The sequence below is a fragment of the Echinops telfairi genome, unplaced genomic scaffold (assembly GCF_000313985.2).
Source record: "Echinops telfairi isolate 266 unplaced genomic scaffold, ASM31398v2 ScPeMD7_14;HRSCAF=57, whole genome shotgun sequence".
In the NCBI taxonomy this organism is placed as follows: Eukaryota; Metazoa; Chordata; class Mammalia; order Afrosoricida; family Tenrecidae; genus Echinops; species Echinops telfairi.
In genome coordinates, this window is record NW_022103911.1 from 6949238 (window position 1) to 6954862 (window position 5625).

The window sequence follows — 5625 nt, forward strand, 5'->3', positions numbered from 1 at the left end:
CTGCTGGGCCAGTTAACTTCAAGACACAGAGGTAAGTCAGCTCAAGGGTTATGGGGACTGTTGTTTGTTTACTTTGCTTTTGAAACTACAAAGAGGTAATTTTGATAGATTTTTCTTGAAGGGCACAGGATGTGTGGCTTATTATTAACTTTTAAGAAAATGGAAACCTGTATTAGTTAGGAAAGTCATGCCAGGGAATTTTCCATCAGGACAGTGCACCTCCTTATTCACAGACAGCAAGGACTTTCCTAAGAGAATTCACTGGGGACTTACCCCGTCCACCCTAGGGATCTGATCTTGCCCCTTCAGGCTTCTTTTGTTTATAAAACTCAAAAGCATTCAAAAGAAACAATGCAAGTCCCTTGAGGATTCTGTAATTGCCATTTCGACATGGTGTAAATCATAGAGCTTAGCACTATTTGCGAAAGGGCTTGAGCAGCCGTTCTCAACCTGTGGGTAGTGACCCTTTTGGGGGTCGAATGACCCTTTCACAGGGGTTGCCTGATTTATAACTAGCAAAATTACAGTTACGAAGTAGCAACGAAAATGATTTTATGGTTAGGGGTCACCACAACGTGAGGGACTGTATTAAAGGCTCACGGCATTAGAAAGGCTGAGAACCACTGGGCTAGAGTGATGGAAATACTACCTTCAGAAGGCCATAGATCTAGACTGAGGATGTGTCAACAAACAATTCTTCCTTTTCAGCAGTGACAATGGTCAAGGGACCAATCTCTAAAATCTATAGAAAATGACAATACCTCAATAAGAAAAAACAAATCCAATTACAGAGTGAGCAAAGGACATGAACTAGACAGTTCACCAAAAAAGACATCCAAATGGCTAACAAACATGGAAGAGAGGCTTGCAACCATTAGCTATCCAGGAGATGTACATCCAAATGAGATATCACCTTACATGGGCAATGACAGCCCAATTTTTAAAATGCTAGAGAGGGTACAGAGAAATTTGGTCTGTAAATAAAGAAAGATTTTATATATATATATAGCCATTGTGGAAAGTGATACAGTGCTACCTAAAACAATGGGAATAGAAACCCCATAGAATCTAGCAATTCCCTAAAGAAGAGCCATCACATAAACCAACATGGGCACTTCCATGTTCATCACAGCACTGTTTACAATAGCAAGATCTCAGAAGCAGCCCAAATGCCCATCAGCAGCAGGATGGATAAAGAAACTGGTACATGCACACAACAGAGTATAAGACATTGCCAAAAAATGATGAAAGCGAAAGTACCTCAGGACATGGATGGACCATTATTGCTGACCGATGTTAGTCAATCACAAAAGGATAAAGATCATCTGAGACGACTACTTGTTAGGGGCCATCCAGTCCGTTTTGACGCATACCACCCTATGGACAACAGCGAAGCCCTGCTGGGCCTGGCCATCCTCACAGTTGTTCTTGTGCCTGAGCCCCTTGTTGCAAGCAATATGTCAGTCTATCACGGTGGGGACCTCCTTTTGTTGTTGTTGTTGAGCTGCCCATCCACTTTACCAAGCATGTTGTCTTTCTCCAGGGACTGGATTCTCCTGACAGCATGGCCCAAGTATGTAAGATGAAGTCTTGCTATCCTACCCTCCTAGGAGCATTCTGGCTCTACCCTACAAGACACATTTGTTTGTTCTTTTGGCAAGCCGTAGTACTTTCATTACTCTGCCAGAGACTACCAATGTAAGGATAAAAACCAAGACAAAATTGCATACCACAAGGAGCAGAGTTGGGAGGTTTCCAAGGGAGGGAGGGAGGGTAAGGCTAGGATCATGAAGCAATGGACTAGAAGGGTGACAGGTATTGACTTGGGTGAAAGGAGGTTGGAGATCCATAAGAGGGAGAAGAGAAATCGGGAGGGTGGACTGAGATGAAGTCGAGAGTGAGGGTTGATGAAAGGTTTGAACTGTTGAATGCAAAGTTGATGACCTGAAATGTAATCATTCACATTTGAAAATAATTGCTTCACATTTCAAAGTTTTTTATTTAGTGAAGATTTCTATTATTTTGTAGCAGTACTTACTTTTTTGCTTATCCTTGTATCCTAGCTGTACTTCTTCCTAGATAGATTTGTTTATTTGGGGGGGAGTATATAAACAATATTCTTTGGCACTGTAATGAAAAATAATCTATTCCGTTTTTCTTAATTATTTTCAGCTTTCACATATATATGAGGTGATTGGATATATATATCATGGCTTGGGTCAGGCACACCTTAGTCCTCAAAGTGTGATATCTTTGTTTTTAATAACTTAAAGAGGTCTTTTGACCATAGTGGAGGGATGTGAATAGCCTTTCTATCATGCAGATAGCATTGTAACGTCTATTATGGCAGATAGGTGAAAATGTAATATTTGATCTCCCTTTTGGCTCAGTTATAAATTGTTTCAGGTTTTTTGTTTTTTTTTAAGGAAGGAAATATATGTGGATTAAGCCTCTGGTGAATTCCCTCTGACCAGAGACCAAGATGTGAAGAGCCTTGCTATCCTGCAGAGGGCATTGGGAAGTGGTTGATGGCAGATGTAGTTAGGTTACAATTTGACACCTTACCCTTTGTTCTTTCCTTTGACCTATTTTAAAGTTTTTCTAGTTTTTAATATTTTCTGCTTTCCTTTTTTTTTTTAATCAATTTATTGGGGCTCATACAATTCATCACAATACATAGATCAATTGTATAAAACACATCTATACATTTGTTGCCCTCATTATTCCCAAAATTCGCTTGTCTCTTGGGTTCCCGGAATCAGCTCATTTTCCTTTTTTTCCCCCTCCCCTTCCCTTCCTCCTCCCTTCTCCCCCATGCACCCTTAATAATTCATAAATTATTATTGTATCTTATATTACACTGTCCGGCGTCTCCCTTCACCCACCCCCCTGCTGCCCATCCCCCAGAGAGTAGGTTATACATAGCTCCCTGTGATCCATTCCCCCTTTCTTCATCCCCTTTCCCTCCTGGTATCGCCACTGTCACCCCTGGTCCTGAGAGGTTCATCTGTCCTAGATTCCCTGCGTTTCTGATTCCCATCTGTCCCGCTGTGCATCATCTGGTCTAACCAGGTCTGCAAGGCAATATTGGGGTCCTGGTAGTTGGGGGGATCTGCTTTCCTTTCAATTGAGGTTTTTCTCTGCTTTATTTTGTTATTGTGGTTAATTTTGGTGGTTTTTTTTACACATTATGCTAGCATTTTATTACTTCAAAAGCATTTTACAAGAAAATATATAAGTATGGCTTCCAATATTATACTTGGACTTGGTAACGAAGCTTACAGATTTGAGTTTTGCAGGGAAAAAGTGTTTCAAATTAAACAATGTATAAACCAAACAGAGTCTTCGGGATTAAAGCTTCTGAATACTCAAACACAACGTGACTTGTCTGTACCCTCCTGTCAACTGATGCGTTTCCTGTACACACTACACACTCCATCTGCAAATCCATCTCATTTTCTTTCATTTGACCTAGATCGGCTCCGAGACCTCAAGAAGGAGCGGGAGTCCTGGCTTGTGATTTCTCTCCCGAGACAGTGAGCTCTCTCTTCTCCGGTCTCGAGAATGGGACGTGCTTCGGCTGCGAGAGAAGCTTCTCCTAGGAGATCTGCGGCGAGGAGGAGGACTCCTTCTCCAATAATCATCGCGAGAACGACGACCCCAAGAGGGAGGTGGGCCGCGATTCCGACTTTTTTTCACCATTTGACAGCTCTACTCTTACTCTGCAGCCACACAGTGTTCTTCCACCCAGCTCTCGAACAGCATCGGCTGTGTCCCGAGGATCTTCAAATTCAATAAAGGCAAAGCCCGGAGGGCTTCTAGCAACCCACACACTTCGGAGTGGGCCATAATATCCCAAAGCCCGTACCAATTCGGTTTCGTTGCCATTGTTTCCAAGGTTACCTACATAAACCTTACAGTCCAATGGACAGGAAACACGATGCATTTCGAAATCTGGTCTTGCAGACGCAGAGGCTTAAAATTACAATCGCGAAAGCGGCGTGTTCTCCTCCACCGGCGGCTACCACGCACGACCCCGCGTCTCTGGGGTGCTGGAAACGGTGGTTGGGTTGTGTGTGTGTGTGTGTGTGTGTGTGTGTGTGTGTGTGTGTGAAATCCAGGGTAGGTAAATCTATACAGACAGTGACTTCATAAATGACTGCTTGTGAGTGTGGCAGGGGAGGATGGGGAAGATGGCGAGCTAATAGCAAGTACAAGAAAGGAGAAAATTCAAAAATTTGTTGTGGTAATTATTTACAACTCTTATGATTGAACTATTGAATTTTATATGATATGTGGATTATGTGCCAATAAAACGGTTTCAAAAAAGAACAGAAAGAGGTTTTTTGCTGTAGATTTCTTCAATGCAAAACATCATTTGAAAAAAATGTTTTTTGTATGCTGATTTCACGAAGAAACTCTTAAAGAGTCCCAGAGAGGAGAGCCAGTCAGGGTGCAGTGTAGCAACGATGAAACATACAACTTTCCTCTAGTCCTTAAATGCTTCCTCCCCCCCTCCCAACTATCATGATCCCAATTCTACCTTACAAATCTGGCTAGACCAGAGGATGTACACTGGTACAGATAGGAATTGGAAACACAGGGAATCCAGGACAGATTAACCCCTCAGGATCAGTGGTGAGAGTGGTAATACCGGGAGGGTGGAGGGAAGTTGGGGGTAGAAAGGGGAAATCAGTTGCAAGGATCTACATATAACCTCCTCTCTGGGGGATAAACAACAGAAAAGTGGGTTAAGGGAGACACGTCGGACAGTGTAAGATATGACTAATAATAATTTATAAATTATCAAGGGTTCATGAGGGAGGAGCTGATACCAAGGGCTCAAGTAGAAAGCAAATGTTTGGAGAATGATGATGGTAATAAATGTGCAAATGTGCTTGACACAATGGATGTATGTATGGATTGTGATAAGTGTTATACAAGCCCCCAATAAAGTGATTTAAAAAAAAGAAAATCTTAAAGAGTCCATGAGAGCTGAAATACGACCTTGAAACTATTCCTCCTGAATTTCGAGAACATCTCCAGAACTCATTCGATGCATTGAACACGAATAACAGAGACCTGATGAGTTGTGGGAGGACATCAAGATCATCATTCATGAAGAAAGCAAAAAGTCATTAAAAACACAGGAAAGGAAGAAAATTTCAAACGGCTATCAGAAGAGATTCTGAAACTTGCTCTTAACCATAGAGTAGCTAAAGCAAATTGAAGTAATGATGAAGGCAACAGAAAATGTCAAAGGTCAGCTCAAGGAGACAAAGTCAAACATTACAATGCAATAGGCAAAAACCTAGAGTTAGAAAACTAAATCTAAAAAAGAAAGAACATGCTCAGCATATCTTAAACTGAAAGAACTCAAAAAATTCAAGCCTCAGGTTGACATATTGAAAGAAGATTCTGTGGGCAAAATTTTGAATGCAGGAAGGATTAAAAGAAGATGGGAAAATACACAGAGTTATTGTACAAAAAAGAACTATAGACCAAAAGAAAAACTTAAATTTAAAAATGGAACCAGTTGACATTCCACCATTTCAGGAGGTAGCATATGAGTGAGAATCAACAGGTGCTGAAGGAAGCAGTTCAAGCTGCATTGAAAAATGCCCC

General features: G+C 41.4%; 1 pseudogene; it reads right to left on the minus strand.

The window, feature by feature from the left end:
• Nucleotides 1–3452: 3452 nt before the first annotated feature.
• Nucleotides 3453–3976, minus strand: LOC101662912 (annotated as a pseudogene).
• Nucleotides 3977–5625: the final 1649 nt, after the last annotated feature.